This window comes from Thamnophis sirtalis, unplaced genomic scaffold (assembly GCF_051295495.1).
Source record: "Thamnophis sirtalis isolate CommonGarterSnake01/CBP01778 unplaced genomic scaffold, rThaSir2_p1.2 scaffold_3, whole genome shotgun sequence".
NCBI lineage: Eukaryota > Metazoa > Chordata > Lepidosauria > Squamata > Natricidae > Thamnophis > Thamnophis sirtalis.
In genome coordinates this window covers 2,264,434-2,289,748 of record NW_028261383.1, presented here as the reverse complement: position 1 = coordinate 2,289,748, position 25,315 = coordinate 2,264,434, and the positions used below count along the sequence as shown (strand labels likewise).

General features: G+C 46.0%; 1 pseudogene; it reads left to right on the top strand.

Moving 5' to 3' along the window:
- Positions 1 to 10,399: 10,399 nt before the first annotated feature.
- On the top strand, positions 10,400 to 23,662 carry LOC106554644 (vomeronasal type-2 receptor 26-like; annotated as a pseudogene).
- The last annotated feature ends 1,653 nt before the right edge of the window (positions 23,663 to 25,315 follow it).

The following is a 25,315-nucleotide window of genomic DNA, read 5'->3' as shown; positions in this document are numbered from 1 at the left end:
AAAGAACCAGGGATATCTAAGGTTATATATCAGGGGAGAAGTTTCTTAGAAACTCATTTTCTTTGACTCTTCCAGTTAAAAAAGGGATGTGTCACATGGATGGATGGATAGACATCTGGCCATCCATTTGATTTGTAAGCATTCAATTCCAGACAGATTCACAGCAACTCACAATAAAAATAAAGAATCCACTCTAAAATTTAAAGATCTGACTAATAAGGAATGCAACATCAGCATCATAATGTTCAAAAGTCCACAGTAAGGAAGGAAACAGTAACTTCGTCACATCAAAAGTACAACTTTATAAAATAAACCAGTCACATATAATAGCATGAAAGAAAAACAATTGGAAATCAACCCAGCAGAATGATTGGTGCCGGAAATTCCCACAGAACAATTTGGTTTTGGGTGCTTTCTAGGAATCCACTACATTGAGTTACATTGGCACTTTTTCAGTTGGATCCCATTTCAACTTGCCTCCAGAAGTTGTGAGTGCTCAAATACTGCAAATTTTAAGAAGATGTTGGATAACTATTTGTCTGAAGGGTTTCCTTCCTAAGCAGGGGGTTGGATTAGAAGGTTTTAAAGGTTTTATTTGGTTTGTATGCCGCCCTATTCCCAGAAGACTCAGGGTGGCTAACAATCAGAAGGGGAAGGGGTACAAAAATAAAAATAAAAGACAACAATTTAAAATACAACAACAGTCGTAACCTCAGATGGGGCTGGAAAATTCAATAGCCCCAGGCCTGCCGGAACAGCCAGGTCTTAGTTGCTTTGCGGAAGGCCGGAAGGGTGGTAAGGGTCCGGATCTCAATGGGGAGATCATTCCAGAGGGCCGGAGCAGCTACAGAGAAGGCCCTCCCACGGGGAGTTGCCAGCCGACATTGGCCAGCAGATGGAATTCGGAGGAGGCCTAGTCTGTGGGATCTAATAGGTCTTTGGGAGGTGATTGGGAGGAGGCGGTCTCTCAAGTAACCAGGTCCGATACCATGTAGGGCTTTAAAAGTAATGACTAGCACCTTGAAGCGTGTCCGGAGACCAATGGGCAGCCAGTGCAGCTCGCGGAGGATAGGTGTAACATGGGTGTACCGAGGTGCACCCACAATCGCTCGTGCGGCTGCATTCTGGACAAGCTGAAGTCTTTGAACACTCTTCAAGGGCAGCCCCATGTAGAGCACGTTACAGTAGTCCAGTCTTAAGGTGACAAGGGCGTGAGTGACTATCCGAAGGGCCTCCTGGTCCAGGTAGGGTCTCAATTGGTGCACCAGGTGAACCTGGGCAAAGGCCCCCCTGGTCACAGCTGACAGATGATGTTCTAGAGTCAGCTGCGGATCCAGGCGGACTCCCAAATTGTGAACCCCCCAGGCTGAAAGATGGAATAGCTGGACCATCTTTGGGAGGGAGCATCAATAGCCACTCGGTCTTGTCGGGATTGAGCGCAAGCTTGTTCGTTCCCATCCAGACGCTAACAGCCTCCAGGCACTGGCACATCACTTCTACCGCTTCACTGAGTTGGCACGGGGTGGACAGATACAATTGTGTATCATCCGCATATTGATGATATTTAATCCCATGCCGGCGTATGATCTCACCCAGCGGCTTGATGTAGATCTGAATCTACATGAATAAAATCTGCGCATGTGCGAGGCGAATGGCCGCTATCTTCTTCTCTCCTGTCTGGGTGAGCGGAAAACACCCAAAAAACACTAACGACCTGGCTCGAAATTATGCAGGAGGGAGCCCCAGCGGGAGAGCGACATTTGGGGTACCTGAACCATCGTCTATTTGGAGAGTCGTCGCGACTGAGCAGCCTTGGGGCCAGGAGACTGCCCGCAGCATTTCTGACAAGGAAATTGCCCGCAGCATTTCTGACAACGTTCGGCGGCATAAACCAGGATCGTGGCGGCGGCGCGCTGGCGGCGCCGTCTTTGGAGGCTTCTTCTTACATTCTTGGCCTCGTTCCCTCCGTCGACTGTGAGGAGCCTTGGAAGGTGCTTGGCAGCTGTAACTCTAATTCTGGGGAGGCGGTAGGTGATTTGAAACGGCGCTGGACGAAGCTGGGTGGTCGGCTTGCTTGCTGTGACCGCTGCCTCTTTAAGCGCCCCCCCCCCTGTTCTATCGGCTCTACTGGCTTGCGAAACGCGGCGCCCTCGGCTCCTTTTAACAATCTTTGTTTGCTCTCCTATGCCATACGAACTATAGACTATACGAACTCTAGACTATCCCAGAGAAGGGGCTGCCTTGGCAGAATACTGGGCGAGATTGGGGAGTTGTCTTTGCTGCCTTCGTGGCCCCTCTTGGATGCCCCCCCCTTCGCCCCATTTGAACTGGCCTTCCCTTTGGTGTGGCCTGTCCTGTGTGAATTTTTCCATGGCTTCGGGGCCTCTCTGCCACCTGGCCCCCTTCACTTATTTACAGCAGTTGGATGCCTGGACTTGCAATCTGGCCACCTTGTGGGTCTATTATTATCTATGGAGGCCCAGAGATGTCATCTCAGCCCTTTCAGAGGAAACCCTTCCTGCTTAGGGCACAGTTTCTGGGACGTGGAGGAAGGGAGAGGGACGGAATACCCCTCTCTGGACTGCTCCCCCCCATTGAACTCAATGAACTCTTGCCAGAACTCCCACCAGATTTGTAGAAGAGAAGATTAAGACAATTAATACCTTATATAAGCCTTATACGCTTTTTGCACATTGCGCAATTTTTAATTTTTAAATTTAAATTTTTTTATTTTAAATTGGTATGTTGAGTGTATGAGACTGCATGTGATTGAGTGAAAGCGCCCACTTTTATTATCCTATATTGTTGTATTTGTGTGTTTTTAATTATTACGTGGGGACTGTCTGAGTGAACGAATGAGTGTGTCTGATTCGGAGGGCCTGACCGGGAACGCGGGAGCTATAGGTGTGGTTGGGGGAACCACGGACACGGGAGTGGGTCGGAGCATTACGGTCATAACGGGGAGGGGCAGATATGGCGGGGACTTTAGGGCTGGCCATTACCGGGGAAGGAGGGTTCGCTATGTTACAGCGATCCCTCCTTCCGGCCCTATGGGTCCCACTCCGAGGCCAGATGGCGCGAGTAGTCAGGACCCTGGCCTCCAGCTGTTGTCGCTAAATGCCAGGTCTGTTGTTCACAAGGCTCCCCTCGTCCGGGACTTAATTTTAGACGAGGGGGCAGACCTGGCATGTATTACTGAAACCTGGCTGGGCCCGGAGGGAGGAGTCCCCCTCGTAGAGATGTGCCCAGAAGGATTTCAGGTGCTTCATCAGCCGAGAGCTCAGGGAAGGGGTGGGGGTGTGGCTATTGTTATTCGGGAGTCTTTGGTTCCTCGTAGGATCCCTGCTCCGGAGCTTGTCGGGTGTGAGTGCCTGCTGGTGAAGCTGGACCTCAAGGGTCAAGTGGGTCTGCTGCTAACGTACCTGCCTCCCAACAGCGTTGCAGCAGCCCTCCCCTCGCTCCTCGAGTTGGTAGCCGAGCTGGCAGTTGAGTTCCCCAGGCTTATGGTCCTGGGGGATTTCAATTTGCCTACGCTCGGTGAACACTCGGATGGGGCGCAGGAGTTCATGGCTTCCATGACAGCCATGGGCTTGACCCAGATAATTCGAGGCCCAACTCACTCTGCGGGTCACACGCTCGACCTCGTATTCCTCTCGGAGCAGTGGACTTGTGATCTTGGTCTGAGGGGTAATGAGATCATACCCCTGTCGTGGTCAGACCACTGCCTACTGAGGCTTGACTTCCGAAGACCAAACCCCCACTGTAGGGAGGAGGAACCGACCAAGTGGTTCCGCCCCAGGCGACTTATGGACCCTTTGAGGTTCCAGACGGAGCTTGGGGTTATTCCTGATGCTCTCGCCCACAGTCCGGTAGAGACTCTGGCTGCCGCCTGGCATTCGGCAGCATCGGAGACCCTCGACCGGATTGCGCCACTACGGCCCCTCCGAGGCGGCGGATCCCGGAGGCCTCCTTGGTTCACCGAGGAGCTCCGGGAGAGGAAGCGCCGGAGGAGACGCCTAGAGCACTTGTGGAGGTCCGATAAATCCGAACCGAACCGAGCACTCTTAACAACCTGCACCAAGGATTACATCAGGGCACTTAGGGCAGCAAAGAGATCTTATATTGCCACCTTGGTTGCGTCCGCCGAGTCTCGTCCAGCCGCCCTGTTTAGGATAACCCGCTCCCTCTTAAATAAGAGGGACACGGGGGACCCCTTGCAGGGTAGGGCTGAGGATTATGCCCAGTTCTTGGCGGACAAAGTTGCTCGGTTTCGGTCGGATTTGGACTCCACCTTTGCAGAGCCAGCAGAGGCACGAGAGGATGATTTGGTTGACCATCGCTGGGTTGAGTTTCAGGATGTTACTTCCGGGGACGTGGACAAGGCCATGAGGGCTGTGAGTGCCTCCACCTGCGTACTGGACCCGTGTCCCTCCTGGCTGGTTGTTAACAGCAGGGAGGTGACACGGAGCTGGATCCAAGCGGTTATTACCGCCTCGCTTCGGGAGGGGCACTTCCCCGCCGCACTTAAAACGGCGGTGGTGAGACCCCTCCTGAAGAAACCATCTTTGGATCCAGCCGTACTTGACAACTATCGTCCAGTCTCCAACCTCCCCTTTATTGGGAAGGTTGTTGAGAAGGTGGTGGCCTACCAGCTCCAGCGGTCCTTGGAGGAAGCCGATTACCTGGACCCCTTCCAGTCCGGCTTCAGACCTGGTTACAGCACAGAAACCGCTTTGGTCGCATTGACCGATGATCTCTGGAGAGCCAGGGATGGAGGCCATGCCTCCATCTTGGTTCTCCTCGACCTCTCGGCGGCTTTCGATACCATCGACCATGGTATCCTTCTGCGACGACTGCGGGAGGTGGGGGTGGGAGGCACTGTTTTACAGTGGTTCTCCTCCTACCTCTCGGACAGGTCGCAGTCGGTGTTGGTCGGGGGTCAGAGATCGACCACGAGGCCCCTATCATATGGGGTGCCGCAGGGGTCGGTCCTGTCCCCCGTACTATTTAACATCTACATGAAACCGCTGGGCGAGATCATTCGGAGGCACGGGATAAGATACCACCAATATGCGGACGATACGCAGCTGTATCTGTCCGCCCCGTGCCAACTCAATGAAGCGGTGGACGTGATGAACCGGGGTCTTGAAGCCGTTAGGGACTGGATGCGGGCTAACAAGCTTGTACTCAACCCAGAAAAGACCGAGTGGCTGTTGTGTTTCCCTCCCAAAAATTTGGCTAGTGTTCCAACGATCAGGCTGGGGGGTCAAAATTTACACCCCTCAGACAGGGTTCGCAACTTGGGAGTCCTCCTGGATCCACAGCTGACTTTTGATCACCACCTGTCGGCTGTGACCAGGGGGGCATTTGCCCAGGTTCGCCTGGTGCGCCAGTTGCGACCCTACCTGAATCGGGAGGCTCTCACAACAGTCACTCGCGCCCTCGTGACCTCTAGGCTGGAATACTGCAACGTGCTCTACATGGGGCTGCCCTTGAAGAGCATTCGGCGGCTTCAGCTAGTCCAGAATGCGGCCGCGCGAGTGATCGTGGGTGCACCTCGGTTCGCCCACATAACACCTATCCTCCGCGAGCTGCACTGGCTACCTGTTGGCCTCCGTGTGCACTTCAAGGTGCTTCTTACTACCTATAAAGCCCTTCATGGTAGTGGATCTGCGTACTTGGGAGACCGCCTTCTGCCAATTACCTCCTCCCGACCCATAAGATCCCACAGATTAGGCCTCCTCCGAGTGCCATCTGCCAGCCAGTGTCGGCTGGCAACTACGCGGAGGAGAGCCTTTTCTGTAGCAGCTCCGACCCTCTGGAACGATCTCCCCGTGGGGATTCGTACCCTCACCACCCTTCAGACCTTCCGCACAGCCCTCAAGATCTGGCTATCCCGCCAGGCCTGGGGGTAAAGATCATAGTTTGCCCCCGCCCGAATGTTGAATGAATGTTGTTTGATCTTAACTACACACTGTATTTTTATGTTATTGTATGTCTTCCCCTCCCATAAGTTGTTAGCCGCCCTGAGTCCCCCCAGGGAAAAGGGCGGCCTATAAATAAACACAACTGAACTGAACTGAACTGACAGATGTTAAATAGGAGGGGGGACAGGACCGAACCCTGCGGAACCCCATAATTGAGGGGCCTAGGGGTCGATCTCTGCCCTCCGACCAACACCGACTGTGACCTGTCCGAGAGGTAGGAGGAGAACCACCAAAGGACGGTGCCTCCCACTCCCACCTCCCGCAACCATCACAGAAGGATACCATGGTCTATGGTATCGAAGGCCGCTGAGAGGTCAAGAAGCACAAGGATAGAGGAGTGACCCCTATCCCTGGCTCGCTAGAGATCATCGATCAGCGTGACCAAAGCAGTTTCCGTGCTGTAACCAGGCCTGGAACCAGATTGAAAGGAATCCAGATAATCGGTTTCATCCAAGGACCGTCGAAGTTGAAAGGCCACCACTTTCTCGACAACCTTCCCAACAAAAGGGGAGGTTGGAGACTGGATGATAGTTACTCAAAATGGTTGGATCCAGAAAAGGTTTCTTCAGGAGGGGTCTCACCACCGCATCCTTTAGGAGGTGCGGGAAGGACCCCTCCCAGAGAGAGGTGTTAACTATCATCTGGATCCAGCCACGTGTCACCTCCCTGCTGGTCGAAACAAGCCAGGAGGGACACGGGTCCAGTATACAGGTGGAGGCACTCACCGCTCCCATGGCTTTGTCCACTTCCTCAGGAGCGACAAGTTGAAACTCACTCCATAAAATTCGCTCAAGTCCTTCCCCCAGTACCTTGGCCGGTACCGTGCAATTGGAGTCCAGATCTGTCCGAATCTGAGCGACTTTATCCATTAGAAACTGAGCAAATTCCTCAGCTCTACCTTGTAAAGGGTTGTCCGCATCCCTCCCTTTCAAGAGGGAACAGGCTATTCTAAACAAGACAGCTGGGTGCGATTCAGCAGATGCAATAAGAGCGGCAAAATGCGCACATTTCGCTGCCCGTATTGCCACGAGATAGGTCCTGATAAAGGCTCTCATCAGTGCTCGGTCTGACTCGGAGTTACTGGCCCTCCAGCGGCACTCTAGGTGTATCTTTTGGAGCTTCATCTCCCGGAGCTCCTCGGTGAACCAAGGAGCTCTCCTGGATCCACTACCTCAGAGAGGCCATAAAGGGACAATCCGGTTAAGGGCCCCCGCTGCTGCTGTATTCCAAGCAGCGACTAAGGACTCTACCAGATTGTGGATGAGAGTGTCAGGTATTTCTCCAAGCGCCATCTGAAATCCCATAGGGTCTATCAGGCGTCTGGGGCGGAACCACCTAATCGGTTCCTCCTCCCTACAGTGGGGGATTGGTCTCCGAAAGTCAAGCCTCAGTAGGAAGTGATCAGACCATGACAAGGGCAAGATCTTAATGCCCCTCAAATCTAGATCACGTCTCCACTGCTCTGAGCGGAATACGAGGTCAAGCGTGTGCCCCGCTGAGTGAGTCGGACCCTGGAATACTTGGGTAAAGTCCATGGCTGTCATGGAAGCCATGAACTCCTGCGCCCCATCAGAGTGTCCACCGAGTGAAGGCAGGTTGAAATCCCCCAGCACCATAAGTCTGGGGAACTCTACTGCCAGCTCAGCTGGTGACTTGAGGAGCGAGGGGAGGGCTGTTGCAACGCTGTTGTGAGGAAGGTATGTTAGCAACAGACCCACTTGACCCTTAAGGTCCAACTTCACCAGCAAGGACTCAAGGTTGTTGAGAAGGTGGTGGCCTTTCAGCTCCAGTGGTCCTTGGAGGAAGCTCGTTATCTTGACCCATTCCAGTCTGGCTTCAGGCCTGGCTACAGCACAGAAACCGCTTTGGTCACATTGACTGATGAGCTCTGGAGAGCCAGGGATGGAGGCCACGCCTCCATCCTGGTTCTCCTTGACCTCTCAGCGGCTTTCGATACCATCGACCATGGTATCCTTCTGCGACAACTGCGGGAGGTGGGGGTGGGAGGCACTGTTTTGCGGTGGTTCTCCTCTTACCTCTCGGACAGGTCGCAGTCGGTGTTAGTTGGAGGGCAGAGATCGACCCCTAGGCCCCTAACATATGGGGTGCCACAGGGTTCGGTCTTGTCCCCCCTACTTTTTAACATCTACATGAAACCACTGGGCGAGATCATTCGGCGGCACGGGATAAAATACCACCAGTATGCGGACGATACTCAGTTGTATCTGTCTGCCCCGTGCCAACTCAATGAAGCGGTGGACATGATGAACCAGGGCCTTGAAGCTGTTAAGGACTGGATGAGGGCTAACAAGCTTGTGCTCAACCCAGATAAGACCGAGTGCCTGTTGTGTTTCCCTCCCACTAATTCAGCAAGTATTCCATCCCTCAGGCTGGGGGGTCAAATATTACGCCCCTCAGACAGGGTCCGCAACTTGGGAGTCCTCCTGGACCCACAGCTGACTTTTGAACACCATTCGTACCCTCACCACCCTTCAGACCTTCCGCACAGCCCTCAAGACCTGGCTATCCCATCAGGCCTGGGGTTAAAGATAATAATCCATCCCCGCCCGAATGATGAATGTTGCTTTATTCTTTTAATTATGTATTGTCCTATATGTCATTGTATGTATCCCCCTCCTACATAAGTTGTAAGCCGCCCTGAGTCCCCTTAGGGAAAAGGGCGGCCTATAAATAAACTTATACCATATACCATTTGTCAGCTGTGACCAGGGGGGCATTTGCCCAGGTTCGCCTGGTGCACCAGTTGCGCCCCTACCTGAACCGGGAGGCTCTCACAACAGTCACTCGTGCCCTTGTGACCTCTAGGCTGGAGTACTGCAATGTGCTCTACATGGGGCTGCCCTTGAAGAGTATTCGGCGACTTCAGCTAGTCCAGAATGCGGCCGCGCGAGTGATTGTGGGTGCACCTCGCTTCACCCACATAACACTATCGTCCGCGAGCTGCACTGGCTACCGGTCGATCTCCGGGTACGCTTCAAGGTGCTACTTGTCACCTACAAAGCCCTTCATGGTAGTGGATCTGGGTACTTGAGAGACTGCCTACTGCCAATTACCTCCACCCGACCAATTAGATCCCATAGATTAGGCCTCCTCCGAGTCCCATCTGCCGGTCAATGTCGACTGGCAACTACGCGGAGGAGAGCCTTCTCGGTGGCAGCTCCGACCCTATGGAACGATCTCCCCATGGAGATTCGTACCCTCACCACCCTCCAGACCTTCCGCACAGCCCTTAAAATCTGGCTATCCCGTCAGGCCTGGGGTTAAAGAAGTGTAACCCACCCGAATAGTATGAATGTTGTGCTTTTAATGATGTACTGTCCTATGTGTTAATTGTTTGTTTCCCCCCCCCTTTTCGAGTTGTAAGCCGCCCTGAGTCCCCCCCAGGGAAAAGGGCAGCATATAAATAAATTACTCAATACTCAATACTCAATACTCAAAGGACTCACACCCAACAAGCTCCGGAGCAGGGATCCTATGAGGAACTAATGACCCTCGGAAGATGATAGCTACTCCCCCACCCCTTCTCTGGGGTCATGGCTGATGAAGCACCTGAAACCCTTCTGGGCACATTTCAGTGAGAGGGACTCCTCCCTCCGGGCCCAGCCAGGTTTCAGTAATACATGCCAAGTCTGCCCCCTCATCTAATATTAGGTCCCGGACGAGGGGAACTTTGTGAACCACAGACCTGGCATTTAGCAACAACAGCCTGAGACCAGGGCCCTGACTATTCATGCCATCTGGCCTTGGAGTGGAACTAATAGGGCCGGAAAGAGGGATCGCTGTGACGTAGCGGACCCTCCTTCCTCGGTAATGGCAAGCCCTAAAGTTCCCGCCATACTTGCCCCTCCCCATCATGACCATAATGCTCCGGCCCACCCCCGCACCCATAGACCCCATTCCCCCTCCCGTAGCCTCCACTCTCTCCGGCAGGCCATTTATATCAATCATTCTAGGATGGTGGTAGGCCTGGGCCTCCAAGGCCCCTTCCAACTCTGTGATTCTGTTCTATTCACCCTGCAGGAAGGACTTTGCAAAACTCCTATTTCCCCAGCTAATTATTAGAATGATAGTGATTTCCTTCTTCCCTTCATGCTAAATATCATGGGATTCTTTTTCCCTCTGGAAATTGATTGCAGGATGCCAACAAACTCAGGAGCAACACATTTGGCATCAGGAATGTTAGTGTATAAGTTGTCTTGTGACTCTAGAAAGTTGGACTGAATTTCATGGCCACCGGGAGGTCTGCTGTTTTGACCCAGTTTCCATTGTTGAAGAAGTCCTGTCACATTGTGTTAGAAAAGTGCAATCTGCTTTCAACTTCTCCAAACCTTTTTGCTCTTCTGATTCTGAGATTGGATGCAAGGCAGGGGATTCCTTCAGCTAAACCAGAAATGAACCCACTGTTTCTGCTTGTGATGGAGCTTTTGTTGCCCCAGGCAGCCTGTGGGATGCTGCGCACCAAGTGCTTCTTGACTTTGGAGAGAGATGCAAGAGACCCACTCAATCATTACAGCCCAGGTGACCATCTCATTGGTGGGCTCTTCTCTGCAACAAATATTCTACAACCCGAGCTGCAGAATTTCAGTTTGAGTCCATCTAAAAAGGTTCATCAGTAAGTCTCAGGATGTTGAGTGATGTTAGGTTAGGTTGAGAAAAAATGGGGGCAGTGAGATTTTAGTTAGTGAGATCCACAGTCATATCTGTATACAAACAGTGGAACACATTCAGCAGATGAAACAAAAGCAAGCTTTAATGCTCAGCACCCTTGTCCAACTGATATCTACAAGGACAACATGCTTTTATCTTTTGATTAGCTTGAAAATGGAGGTCATGGTTATGGTCTCATCATGGCCATCAAAGAAAGGGACTGGAGGCTATAATTGGTCAGTCCTGGTCAGTCTCAATTAGAGACAAGGCTAATTTCTTTTCTGAGTCTTTCCAAGTAGATAGCTATCAGAGTCTCCTTTGGACAAGGTGGGTGGCACATAAATCTAATATTATTGTTAGCATATGGTGTTGTTGTAGTAGCCAGGAGACCACAATGCTATTGCAGAGTACTAGTTTGACATGCCTCGTAAAGCTAATAAATAGAATTAATACATTTTCCAGAAAGATAGAACCCGCAATTCCAAAGACATCAGCAGTCAGCTTTGGATGCCTCCAGACCTTCTCCCAAATTATCTGTTATCGTTTTCCTTAATGATTCATGGATTTCTCCAAACTCCCCACTGCTAGTTGTTGTTTCCCTGATGTGGACATGGGCATCTTCAGATGCTCCTTCTTGATTCACCTCTAATTCCACTGATACTGATAAGTGCTTTGAGCTGGTCCTCTGTTGTCTCTATCCACTCTCTCAAGCAATCAGGGATCAAGACCATTTACTCAAGAGCAAATGGGAACACTGATGTTCCTGTTCAATTCTTAAATGTTTTCTTTAAAAATATAATATGTATATTATGATCCTTTTAGTGATTCCCAAAACCTGGTCCCTACATGTATATTTCTGAGCTACATTTTCAGACATAGTTTGCCAAAATCTTTTCCTGGGATATTTTTTGACTTCTCAATATAAGGTTGAGATATAGTGCAAGTGACAACAGTGCCCAGATTGTTTGGACTGTGTCTGTTTTGACTTTCAAATAACCTAAGTAGAGAAGAGGAATTTTGGGGACAAAAGCTTGTGCAGTCACAATAGCACATATGAAATGAATTAACAGAATAACAGGGTTGGATGGGACCTTGGAGGTCTTTTAGATTAATCCCCTGCACAAGCAGGATACCCTCTACCATTCTGGACAAATGGCTGTCCCATGTCTTCTTAAAAAACTCCAGTGATGAAGCATCTGTAACTTCAGAAGGCAAGCCATTCCACTGGTTAATTGCTTTCACTGTCAGGTAATTTCTCCTTAATTCTAGGTTGGTAATTTCACTGAATGTAATATCCTGGCAAAATCCATGTATCTTTTCAGGAAAGCAAATGTGATGTACTGGAAAATTCTGTCCTTCCTTTTTGCCATTCAGGAAATCAACAAAGATCCACTCCTCTTACCCAACCTCACCCTGGGCTATAACCTCCATGACAACTTTCGAGACAGAAGAATAACTTTGGATGGTCTGTTGGATTTGCTTTCAACTGGAGAGGCCAATGTTCCCAACTACAGCTGCGGAGGGAAGAGAAATATGCTGGTTCTCCTGGAAGAGACCAACTCTGATATATCCATCCTCATGGCTGCCATATTGGGCATCTACAAAATCCCACAGGTATAAAGCAAATGAATAGCTGCCAATTTATTCCAGAGCAGTTCGAGGAGGTTTTCTCCTTAGAAATGTTAATTAAGCATGGATTAAGATGAAAAATTAATATTTATGCCACCAGTCTCCTAAAGAGACAAGAACAAATATAAATACAACCATAATCAACAGTTATAAGTGGAGAACAAATATTAATTTGTAATATTTCATGTTGCTCAAGATCTTGCACTATGCAGGGTCTGTGGAAGCAGCAACTCTTCACAAAATGAGATCTGGATTTCTTCTTAACATCCATTGTGGACAGTTACATTCTCTGCATTCCTGATCCTCTATTAAATCCACCAAGGTAGATGTGACTCTTTCAGCTACTACCTAAGCTCTGACATAATCTTTTCAGGATTTAATAGGTGGACTTTGTAAAAACTCGAAATAAAGCATAAATCTCCTTTTTGCCCCCCTCCAGATCAGCTACACTTTTATTTCGCCGATCCTGAGTGATAAAACTCAGTTACCCTTTTTCTATCGGACCATCCCCAAAGAAGATGCTCAGAACGTGGGGGTTGTTAAACTGCTGCTGTATTTTCAATGGACATTCATTGGCGTCTTTGCTGCAGACACTGATAATGGAGAACATTTCATTAGGACCCTCGTTCCTGTGCTGGCTCAGAATGGCATCTGTGTTGTATTTTCACAAATCATATTATTAAAAGATGAGAACTTCAAGTATCTAATTTCTGTTTTCAACATGTGGACCCAAATCAACGTATTTGTTTATTATGCAGAGTTTACGTTCATTGAGGGAGCATTTTTCCTAGAAAAAATATTAAATTCCTTAAGAAAGCCTACCGAGGGGAAAGTTTGGATCACAACAGCTTTGTGGGATCTCACCATTGAATTATCATATAATACTCTCTCTTTCAGATACACCCATAGTATTTTTTCTTTTCTTATCCAGACCAGGCAAAGGACCAAATTTGATGATTTCGGATATTTCTATTTTTTTATCAAAGCATTTATGACTAAAAAATTTCACTGTTCATATGGGAAGCCTGGCTTTTCTGTGAAAGGCTGGACAAGGTGTACAGAGAAAGAGACCTTGGAGACTCTACCGCAGGAGAAGATTGAAAAGACCTTCTCTCTTGATAGCTCCTTAACTTACAATGCCATCCAGATTGTGGCACATGCCTTAAATTTAGCCAATTCAGCTACATCCCAGAGGAAAAGGATGAAGAGAAAAGACAAGGTGGAAGTTGAAAACATTCAACCATGGCAGGTATTTCCCTTATAGGTTCCATGTATGTGAGATGTAAAACTCTCAGGTGAAAAATCAGGAGACCATGAACAATAAAAAGAGCTTTAATAAAAGGCTTTTGCAAAAAGGTTCTCTCCTAGAAACAGGAGAGAGCAAATTATAGGTTTGAATACATGGTTTAAATACATTTTCAGCAAAGAAGAAAAACGATCCAACACCCCTCATTCTCATAGGTTAGCTAATGTTAGAAAGGTTTTTGGCTATTTCGCAGCAATTTCCTGAACAAGAAATCCCCCAGGAAATCCCCTTGCCACATTTCTTCACCACAAAACTATCAACCCTAACACATGACAGCTTTTTCCTGCCAATGTTAGCCTGACCTGACCTGGAATGGACTAATCAATTTGTAACTGGGTTTTTCCCCAAAACATTTCTTACACAACTCCTTATCTTAATGTCTCACAGATGGTTAGATTAAACAGAGTTTAAATATGGAGTTGCTATGGCTCTTTTCTTTACAAGAATAATTCTACTTCTCTCAATATATGTTGCTAAGGGTGACATCTAGATGGTGATCATCATGAAACACTCTTTGAGAAATGTCAAATACATTGAGAGAAAAAAGTACATTTTAGGAATGATTTTCTTTCATAGAATCCCTTGTCCTCCTCTTTCTTTCTTTTTTTTCATTTGGCCTCCAGCATTGCTGAATAGTAAATTATGCCTTGGCTGTGTTGTCACACTCCAGTACAATTCTTTTACCTCATGTGCTTTGAGCTTTTCTTTCTTCAGATTCTAGAATTTGATGCTTGTGGAAAGGGATTTTTGATTCTCTCCCAATTACAATTTATGTAACACAACATTATATTTAATATTACAATCATCAGTGTATAGCCTTGTACCATCACCCAAAGAGTGTGAGAATCAATATTCAACCTTTCCCTCAGAATCAGTGTTCAAGCTTTCTTCAGATAACAAGCAGATGGAAGAGTCAATTACAAATATTGACGCTGGGTTTCCCAATTTCCTAAAGCCAATTAATATTTCCAGGACTGAGTTGTACATACTGATGCTGTGTGCTCTACAATAAGGAGAAATTTTCTGACTGGGAGAACAATCAACCAATGGAACAGAAGTTGCCTTTGGATGTTGTGGGAGCTTTATTACTGGAGGCTTCCAAGAAGAGATTGGACTGCCATTTGTCAGAAATAGTGTAGGGTCTCCTGCTTGGATGGGGGATGACCTACAAGGTCCCTTCCAAATCTGTTAATCTGTCTTTCTTGTGGAATCAAAAGACAGGACTCAAAATAAATAATCAAGGCTCACTGTGGTGCTTGTTATTCAATGCACAGGAGAAACTCTCCAAAGAATGTTGAGATAAAACAGTGTAGAAAAATAGTTATACAGGAAATCTCAGGGAGAAGGGGGAAGCTCATGCGTAAGCAACAGATAATGTAAGCAAATACATTTGTAGGTAATGGATTTCCCTTCTCCTGCCCTTCTGCCATCTGCTTATCTTCAAGAGAACTAAGGTGACAAATAAAACAAGAGGAGAGGAGCTATTTGGAAATGCCAGATGTTGGAAAGAAAACATCTCCTTTTGGCACCTGAAGGACAAATCTAGGCAAATTGTCCTGAGAAGAAAATAGACTGCATCCCAATAAGCCAAATTCCTTATATCTCTGTATATCAACTTGTTTAGATGATTCCATCTGGGTAAAAACCTCTTTCCTCATGCTCTGTAGCTTCACCATTTCCTGAAGAACCCCCAGATCTACAACAACACTATAGAAGGAATGTATTTGGATAGAAATGGAGAATTGATGGCTGACTTTGACATTGTGAGCTGGATGTGGTTTCCTAATAAGTCGACCAGCAAAGTAAAATTTGGGGGTCTAGTCAGAGAAGGAGCCATTGGAGTCAAATTCAGCATCAACAAGGAAGTCATCATGAGTCCTCAATGGCTCAATCAGGTAGGGGAAGAGATGTCCCATCTCTTTAACTTTGTCCATCATCTCATTCAGTGTTTCCTTCCTTCCCAAACTATATATCAGGCTGATTGCCTTCAAGCTAAAGAGACATTTTCTGACAGTTAGAACAAATAATCAGTGGAACGACTTGCCTCCAGAAATTATGGATGCTTCAACACTGGAAGTTTTTTAAGAGATTAGACAACCATTGGTCTGAAGTAGTATAGGGTTTCCTGTCTGAGCAGGGGGTTGGACTAGAAGATCTCCAAAGTCCCTTCCAACACTGTTATTCTGTTAAATTCATGCTTCAGACAAGCTATTTCCATTTAGAACCAGCAAAAGAAAATTTGTTTTGTAAAGCATGGAAATTGAAGGGACACAGAGGGGAATGATGTTGGGGTAGAGGGAAACAGAATCAGGATTTAAAATGAGGGGGAGAAATAAAATCAACTGAGTTGCACTTGTTCATTTGAACAATGTAGAAATTCAACAATGGAATTGAACCTATGGATAGACATTTGGTAGAAGAAATGTGCAAAATCCATCATGCTGGAGAATTCTAGAATTTCCATTTCGCATCTGTATCACACGGATTTGTTTTTCCAAAGGTTGCACTGACGGTCTTTCAGAGTCAGTCCTCCAAAAATGGAAATATATCTGACTATCAAAAACTACTTCAGTTTCAAAAAATAACTTTCTAGAAAATTGATGGACCTTCCCTGGAGTGGTATGGCCTGGGGGAGAAACAGAACATTCCATTTCTAGTTCATTTTGCACATACCTCTTTTGTTGATCCCGTTCCAAGTCTATAATTTATTTCATAGCTGATCAGTTTTCCAGATGTTTCTGAATACCAATTCTATTTACTTTCAGCCCTTGCCTTACTCCCAGTGTGTGGAGCCTTGTCAACCTGGATATTTCAAGGTGGTCCAGGAAGGAAAACCAATCTGCTGCTACAATTGCATCCCTTGCGCAGAAGGAAGCATTTCCACCCAAGAAGGTAGGTGAGTGGAAATCAAAACTGCATTTGGGATAGGAGCAAATGTTCCTGCAGATCTTCTTTAAGAGGATATTTCTAATTTGGGTATTGGAGTGGGGAGGGAGAATTAACTATCAAAATTAATTTCACAAAGGAGTTAACAATAATATTACCTGCAAGAATCCATTGGAATGAGATGTTGAGATGTAGAAGAAGCTATCAAGAAGCTTATGCAACTTTGTGAAGGATCAATTGAAGTCGAAACTTGTTGTTTCACCATGACAAACAGAATGATGTTGCTTCTGCAGTAGGAAGCTCTTCATTGAGATGAATGAAAGCCACCTCACATAGGACCTAGTCATTAATCATGTCATCTCCTCTATTCCAGCATGGACTCAGTATAGACACATTTCTACCTAACCATCTTCCTCCAAGGTGTCCAAGGAGTAGGCAAGCATGATCTGTGTTTCCTGTGGAATAGTGTCTCCTTATTATGGCTATTAGAGGAAAAGGTCAAACCAGACAACTTTATCTGCCCCCTTTTAATCATTAAACATTGGCATTTGGTGGGACACAATGAAACCAAAAACAGATGAATAATATTGTTATTGAATTTCAGTTTTATCCTCCAATTAATGAGTAATGGGACATACTCCATTTTGAAAAACAAGAATATTCCAACCTAGTCAAATTGGCTAGTTGTTGTTCATCCATCATGTTCGAAAAGGAGCTTGACATCTAACTGGTTGTGGTCTGTCCACAGTGTGTCCGCAGGTGGCTGACAAGGTCTACACGGGTGTGAAATGTTCTGCCACATGTCAGGCAGATATGTGTGGGCACCATTGTTGCAGCATTTGCAGCTCTGGCTTTGCAGAGTGCCTGCTGCTCTTGTGCCTTGGTTGTTCTTCTGTCTTCCAATGCCTGGGAGCCTTGGTGGATCAATGTGTGCCATATTGACTGATCTTGTGCCAGGGTTTCCCAAGAGGTGGTGTCAATTTCCAGGGACTTGAAGGAGGCTTTCAATATGTCTTTGTATCACTTCCTTTGTCCCCTGTGAGATCCCTTTCCTTGAGATAGCTCACCATAGAGGAGCTGTTTGGGGATGCGATGGTCTGTCATTTCTTGCAACATGGTCTGCCCAGCATGTCTGGGCTTTCATCAGCAAGGTTTGAACTGATGGCAGGCCTGGCTACCATCAATTGGCTAGTCGTAGTCTATTAGAGACTTTCCTACACGATGTAGATCAGGGGTGTCAAACTCAAGGCCCATGGACCGGATCTGTCCTGCAATAATTGGATCCGGCCAATGATGTGGTCAGATCTGGCCTGCAGGGCCATCCTGGTCTATCCAATGTGAAGAGAAAAGATCAGGCCAGCGTAGCTTTAGCCTGGTCTACTCAACGCAAAGAGGAAACATGCTAGCAGTTTGTAGAGTGGTGTCAAGCTGGCCATGCCCACCAAGTTGGCCTCCCCCAGATGCCCCACCAAGGTCAACCATAGCCCTCATGTGGTCCTCAATGAAATTAAGTTTGACACCCCTGCAATGTTCCCTCTAATTTTTTTTCAGTGTGAGCGGAAAAGAATAGTGTTTGAGCGGCACATTTTCATGCTTGAGCACCTGAATATTTTTCACAGATGTCACCAAAGACAACAACGAAATCAGTGTTATTTGAAAGTCAAAGTTATATTTATTCAAGATACACGTTTAATTAAAAGTGTTATATATCAGTATTACTTATAATATTATTTAAATATTAAAATACTTGTATAGTGTTTACGGTAAAGTACACTGTTATTCACTGAAAGTCTGTCTCATCTTAAAGTTTCCCACGTCTGTCTTTCTTTAACAACCATTTAAACTTCCTGCTGCACTTTTTCTTCGTAACAACATTTACTCCAGCTTTATGTTTTGACATCAGCACTGACCTGATGTTGAACCTATAGGGTTAGGGTTTATCAATTATTACAATTATCTTTTCAAATTAATTTTGGATTAAATAAAAAAGAGCTTTGAAATGAATATATAAATGGCACTTAATACCAGTAATATTAAAATAGTAAATGTTTGATTATACTTCATTTTAATGAATTTCACTTGATATACTTCATTTTAATGAGTTAACATTCAATTGCAAAAGTTGTCAATACACTGTATGCTTCTGTGAATGTATTATATGCAATTTGCTATTTTAAATGAGTAAAATTATTAAAATCCCCATAATTAAAGTCTCATTCACATCTAACAGTTTTCTTCCATCATTAATTTGTAAACTCAAGGATTTATTGCCTGCATGTTCAACATGATTGTTTAAAAATTTGTGGGAATTTGCTCCTCTCTGCATAGAGGGTTTCAGTAACTTACTACTGCAAAACTAATAGCAAAACTAATAGCAAAACATTAAATCTTATTATTTTTAATATTTTTAATATGAAAAAATAATTTGACTCATAAAATCTTATTTTTTTTCATGAATGCTCACATAAGTACATTCTAATAATGAATAGCTAAACAGAATAGGAAATTGCATTATCCAAAACTCTAAAAAATGAAGTGAAAAATATTTTAGCCACACTTTTTCAAATCTTACTCCTCCTACAACCCAGTGAACTGCGTGGATGACTTTAAAGTACTTATATTGTAGTTAAGGTTTTAATTTAGGGTGACCAGACGTCCCTAATTTGGCGGGACAGGCACAACTTTTCATAAATTTTCCCGCGTCCCGCACCGTTCTAAAAAAACATGCTTTTTTGGGCACTCGCAGCTCCCTCGCTCCCCCGCCCATCAGCTGCTAGCTCGCTGGGCTGGCTCATCTTTCCGTTCTATCCTACAAATTTAAGCCAGCCCAGCCTGCCGCTCACTGATTGGATTGGCCTGGACTCCAGCCAATCAGTGAGCTGGCTGGGATGGAAAATTTTCAGCACGCCGCGTGCTGAAAATTTTCCATCCCAACCAGTCACTGATTGGCTGGACTCCGCTTAGCTTAGCACGCCTGCGCGAGTCTCCATTTCATTTCGTCTTTTGGTTGCAGCTGCGCTTACTCACTGGTGAGTAATCATGTTATGGATTGGTACCGGTGGGAATCGGGAGGCACTGGGGGGAGGAGACAGCCCTCCTCTCCTCATTTCACCTCCTCGCGTCACAGCCAGCCCCAGTGCTGCACCGCCACGGGCGGCAGAAGCTCCAGAACCGAGTGGAAGTTCTCTGCGTGAGTGAAACAGCCGCCGCCGCTTGCGCAGAGAACTTCCACTCAGTCAAGGACTCACGGAGCTTCTGCCGGCGTGGCAGCGCCTGTGCTGCGCGGTTCTCAGCGACCATGACGCGAATCCGCGAGGCATGGTCGCGTCCCGCCACCCTCCCGTGCAGCAGCGGCTGTTCACCTCGTGCAGAGAACTTCTACTCGGTCACGGAGCTTCTGCCACCCGTGGCAGCGCAGCACAGGGGCTGCCACAGGCGGCAGAAGCTCTGGGATCGAGTGGAAGTTGTCTGCACGAGGTGAAAAACAGCCAACGCCGACGCCCTCCCCTGCCCATCAGCTGCTAGCTTGCTGGGCTGGGTACTGTAGCGTGTGAGTGGGCGGATGGGCAGGGAACGAGTGAGCTGCTCATTCGTTCCCCTGCCCATCAGCTGCTAGCTCGCTGGGCTGGGTACTCTAGCGTGTGAGCAGGCGGATGGGCGGGGAACGAGTGAGCCGCTCATTCATTCCCCGCCCATCCGCTGCCGCTTGCATGGGTTGGGTAACCTAGTTAGAACTTATTTGGAGTCTGGCAGCGTGTGGCTGTATCGTAAAAGGTCTGAGGGAGAGCTCATTGTCCGCGGGAAAAACTTCGGGGCAAATTCTGTTTACGCGGTGTTCTTGAGATGCGCAGAAGTAGGGAAGGGAGGGAGGGCAGCGCTAATGGATGCTCTTTCTCTGTCGCGATCTCCTCTTTTGATCTGTGACCACGAGCCGTTCCTATTGGCCGTTTCCCTTGTGACGTCTGTATCAGGCGCCGGGCTTAGTTTCCGTATCTAAGTTAAGAGAGACCAGAGATCGCGGGGTTTCTTGTATGCTGCTAGGAGAGGCAGAAGCCAAGAAGAGCCGGGCCTGCCTTCTCGCTACCCCTGCTCCACCCCGGTCACCGGGGATGGGGACAGCTCTCCGCTAGAGTCGCTGCCAAACTGGATGGGGAAAGGGAAAGCTGTTCCCACCAGCTGAAGTCAGAACCATGCTGTGACCAAAGTTTGGAGAAAAATGGTTTTGTGTGTGTGTGTGTGTGTGTGTGTGTGTGTTTGTGTGTTTGATTGAGCGAGGGATCCGGTAAGGGAACTGTGTCTAATTAGAAAAGGTAAATTATTGCAAAGGAGGAGAAAGAGAAGAGAGACAAAGAGAAAGAGGGTGAGAGAAAGAGACAAAGAGGAGAGAGAAGGGAGAAGGAGAGAGAAAGTGACAGAAGAATGGAAAAGAACGAGAGAGAAAGAGAAGAGAGACAAAGAGAAAGAGGATGAGAGACAGAAAGAGACAAAGAGGAGAGAGAAGGGAGAAAGAAAGAATAAGTGAAGGAAGAATGGAAAAGAAGGAGAAAGAGAAGAGACACAAAGAGAAAGAGGATGAGAGAGACAGAGAGAGAAGAGAGGAAGAGGAAAGAGTAGGAGAGAACATCTCATTTCAACCCTGAGGTGCAAATATTCTCTTTGATTGGTAATTTTATTTGCCCATTTACTATCCAATACTCTCATTTCTCCTTAAGTTCATGAAGAATTCCCTTCTTTTTATTGAATTTATCACAATACCTTGAGAACAACTTTTTCAGCATAGCTTTACAGCTATTTAAAATATATAGTAATTTAGGTCAGGTTTTCAGAACATTAGTCTATTTATAAGTCAATGGTTGCGACCATTTTTCACACTTAGCGACCGTTGCAGCATCCTCATGGTCACGTGATCAAAATTTTGTTTGGCAACAGATTCGTATTTATGCTGGTTTCAGTGTCCTGGGGTGACCTTTTGACAAAATATAAAATTTTTAATCAAGCCCCCCCTCCCCCCGTCAATGGTGTCCCTCTTTACCAGAAAATCTGGTCACCTTATTTTAATTCTAAAAAAATTCTAAACTCCATACTACTTGCAAATATAAATAGATTGTTAAAATGGCTCTACCATAACAAATAAGAGAAAAAAACACCTTCCTTTTGTTTATAAAGTAGTGATTTTAGTTTGCTCCAAATGATTTAACTATGGAAGTCACTATTTTAAACTGACAGATAGGAAGTTTAATTAGATTAAAAGCAAAAATATTCTCAATGACTTTGAAAATCCCAATGAGTTATCAAATATAGGTACTCCTTCATTACAATGTGGGACTGGAATTTTTATTACTCAGCAATGTGGTCACAAAGCTGATGTCACGTGACTGGGCTCTCTCACCTCTTTCCAACTCCGAGGGCATCAATCATGTTAGCCGAGGGATCTGCAAAGTTGGCTCTTTTAAGATTGGTGGACTTCAACTTCCAGAATTTTGAGAGTTGAAGTCCACCAGTCTTAAAACAGCCACCTTTGCAGACCCCTGTGTTAGCCCAAAGCCTGGTGTTGGGCTTTGCTCCCCCATTGGTGGAGCCCCGCGAAGCAAGGAGGGAGAAAAAGAGATGGAGGCCAAGGAGCTTCCCCTCCCAGCAAAAATCTAACCGGGGAGCCAGGCAGTAGCAAATTAGCCGATCACGCAGCATGCGTGGAAAGCGAGGTCTGACCGGGTAGGCAGCAAAACTCCAGGGCTCTCTGTTCTAATTCCCCATGAAAACTGTTGCCTCTGAAGCATTTGCTCCAGTGTTTTGAACCTTTAAGCGCCGCCTTCCCTTTTTTTTCCCGACCCACACTAGTTAGGGAGAATCCTGAAGTCGGGAGGCAATGTAGCTGGAGGGGTTTTTGATTGCGATTCCGTAGCTGCTCTGTAGTTCGTGTCCAGCACATACGTGATGTTGTTCGGCAGTTAGAAACTACTGCGTGGGGTATTGCAGCCATGTGTGCGGCCGCACAAGCGTGCACCTTAGAAGGAACAGTGCACCCCTGATGTCCCTTCTCCCCTTTTGCTTTCTAGAATTGTCTCCTCTCAAATTCTGCCCCTAATCTAGCTACACTTGATCAATACATACTAATGCAAAGAAGCACATGTATACAAATACTCCTAATTATTTTCTCTCTGCCTTCCATCCTCTGCAGATGAATACACACACAAATTCAAATATGGGTTTTCTGATTTCTAAATCTAACTCCCATCCTATAAATTCATGGTAAATATTACATTTGTCCTCTATAGATGCAGACCACTGCACCAGATGTCCAGATGATCAGTATCAGAACAAGCATCAAGATCAATGTATCTTCAAGATTGTCACTTTTTTGTCCCATCAAGAGTATTTGGGAATTATTCTTACTTTCTTTGCCCTATTCCTAATATTAACCACAGTTTTAGTCTTGGGAATCTTCATTAAATTCCAAGAAACTCCAATCATCAAAGCCAACAACTGAGACCTCTCCTACATCCTCCTGGTCTCCCTTCTTCTTTGCTTTTTGACTTCCTTTCTCTTCATTGGTTGCCCAAGGAGAACCACCTGCCTTCTCCGACAAACAATTTTCAGCATCATCTTCTCAATTGCGGTGTCTTCTATCTTGGCCAAAACAATCATGGTGGTGCTGGCTTTTCTGGCCACAAAGCCAGGAAACAGAGTGAGAGGGTGGCTGGGCAAGAGTCTGGCCAACACCATCATCATTTCTTGTTCCAGTGTCCAGGTTGTCATTTGTTTGACCTGGTTAGGAGTCTTTCCTTCATTTCCTGATTCTGACATGTATTCCCAGCCTAGAGAGATTGTTCTGCAGTGCAATGAAGGCTCTGTCGCGATGTTTTATGTTGCCCTTGGTTACATGGGTTTTCAAGCTGCCATTTGCTTCATGGTGGCTTTCCTGGCCAGGAATCTACCTGGATCTTTCAACGAAGCCAAGCTGATCACCTTCAGCATGCTGGTCTTCTGCAGTGTCTGGCTGTCCTTTGTGCCTACCTATCTGAGCACCAAAGGGAAATACATGGTGGCTGTGCAGGTCTTCTCCATCTTGGCTTCCGGTGCTGGGCTGCTGGGTTGCATCTTCATCCCTAAGTGTTACATCATTTTGCTGAGGCCAGACTTGAATACAAAGGAACAACTGATGTTCAAAAGTGAAGTAAAAATGTGATTCTGATTAAGGGGATATAATTCCCACCAAATATAAATCTCACCCATTGGGTATTTTTCAGAAGAAACCACTATCATGCTACTTTTTGAAGTGATCTCCTGCTTAAGCCTAATTTCCATGTTTTTATGTTTCTGTGTCTGGTAATATTATTTAAGGAGGGATGCGGTACCTCAGTGGCTAAGATACTGAGCTTGTCAATCAGAAAGGTTGGCAGTTTGGTAGTTCGAATCCCTAGCACCGTGTTAACTAAGTGAGCCCCCGTTATTTGTCCCAGCTTCTGCCAACCTAGCAGTTCGAAAGCATGTAAAAATGCAAATAGAAAAATAGGAAGCACCTTTGGTGAGAAGGTAACAGGTGCACTTTTGGCATTTAGTCATGCTGGCCACATGACCATGGAAATGTTTTTAGACACCGCTGGCTCTTTGGCTTTGAAACGGAGATGAGCATTGCCCCCTAGAGTTAGGAATGACTAGCACATATGTGCAAGGGGAACCTTTACCTTTAATATTATTTAGCATTTTAGGCTTTGTTATTAGCCTTTAAGTGAGGATGTTATTAGCATCTTAGTATTGCAGTGTAGGCCCTCCTTTCAGACTTTAGGAAAGGATGGTTTTTTCATGGGGAAAAAACTAGCCTTTTCAGCAACTGAACCTTAGACAGAATATTCTGAAACTAATTGAATACACTTGCAAGTTTTAAATATGATGCAAATCCAGCCTGGAAAGCTGATGATATAACCCATCAATTTACCATTTGTGGAATGTAATCTCCAATCAATGTTTTCTGTTGTTCAATTGTCACAGGTAATAAATATCTTTCATTCTTTCATTAGTTGCTTTCTGATTTATCACATATACTATTTTTATATCATTTGTTTCTATTCCCTATCAAAAGATTTGGACCATCCCCACCCCCATAAGGGGGCCTGAATTTCACTCAACAATTGAAGAAAATAAAACTTCAAGATTAAAGGGTGTGTCACCTTTTTTGTTTTAATCCAAGGGACATTAATTCACTAATAAAATATTTTATAATTAAGATCTACCAAACTGGTAGAAGAAAGTATGTTTTTCCCCCCTGTAATCTATCCTGTCTAACAAAACTATAGATTAGAAGTTCTTTTTAAAAAAAATTGAGGATTCCTTGGTGCTCTCTGTGTTTGCTTGTTTTCTTGCAGACGTAATAGATTGCACAAGAAGGGAATATTTTTGGAAACATCCCAAATCTCTGGCAATTGTATGTCTGCCCTGCCTTTAACTCCATACCTACACTAATTTCATGTAGTTACAAAACAAAAAGGCAACTGAACATCCCATGTCTATCACTTCAATTAGTTAGTTGTTCAGTTATTTACTTATTAAGTTAGTTAGTTGGTTAGTTAGTATGCAGTTATCAACTGTCCCACTGGATTAGACAGCAAAAGAAACTCCTGGGACATATTTTTTAACCAAGAATATAACTTTACTGAAGATTTTATGTGGGTATGGAAATAGAAAAGGCAGTTTTAATGATTTTGCATGAAAACAGCATAGGAAAACTTTCCTTTTTGCCTCTGGACCTCATATTGTCCATTGTTCAGCATTCCTTTGCACTTTCTTTGCTTTAGGAACAGTCTGTGTGCCTCGGACTTTCCCAGCTGGCAACCTTGAGGTG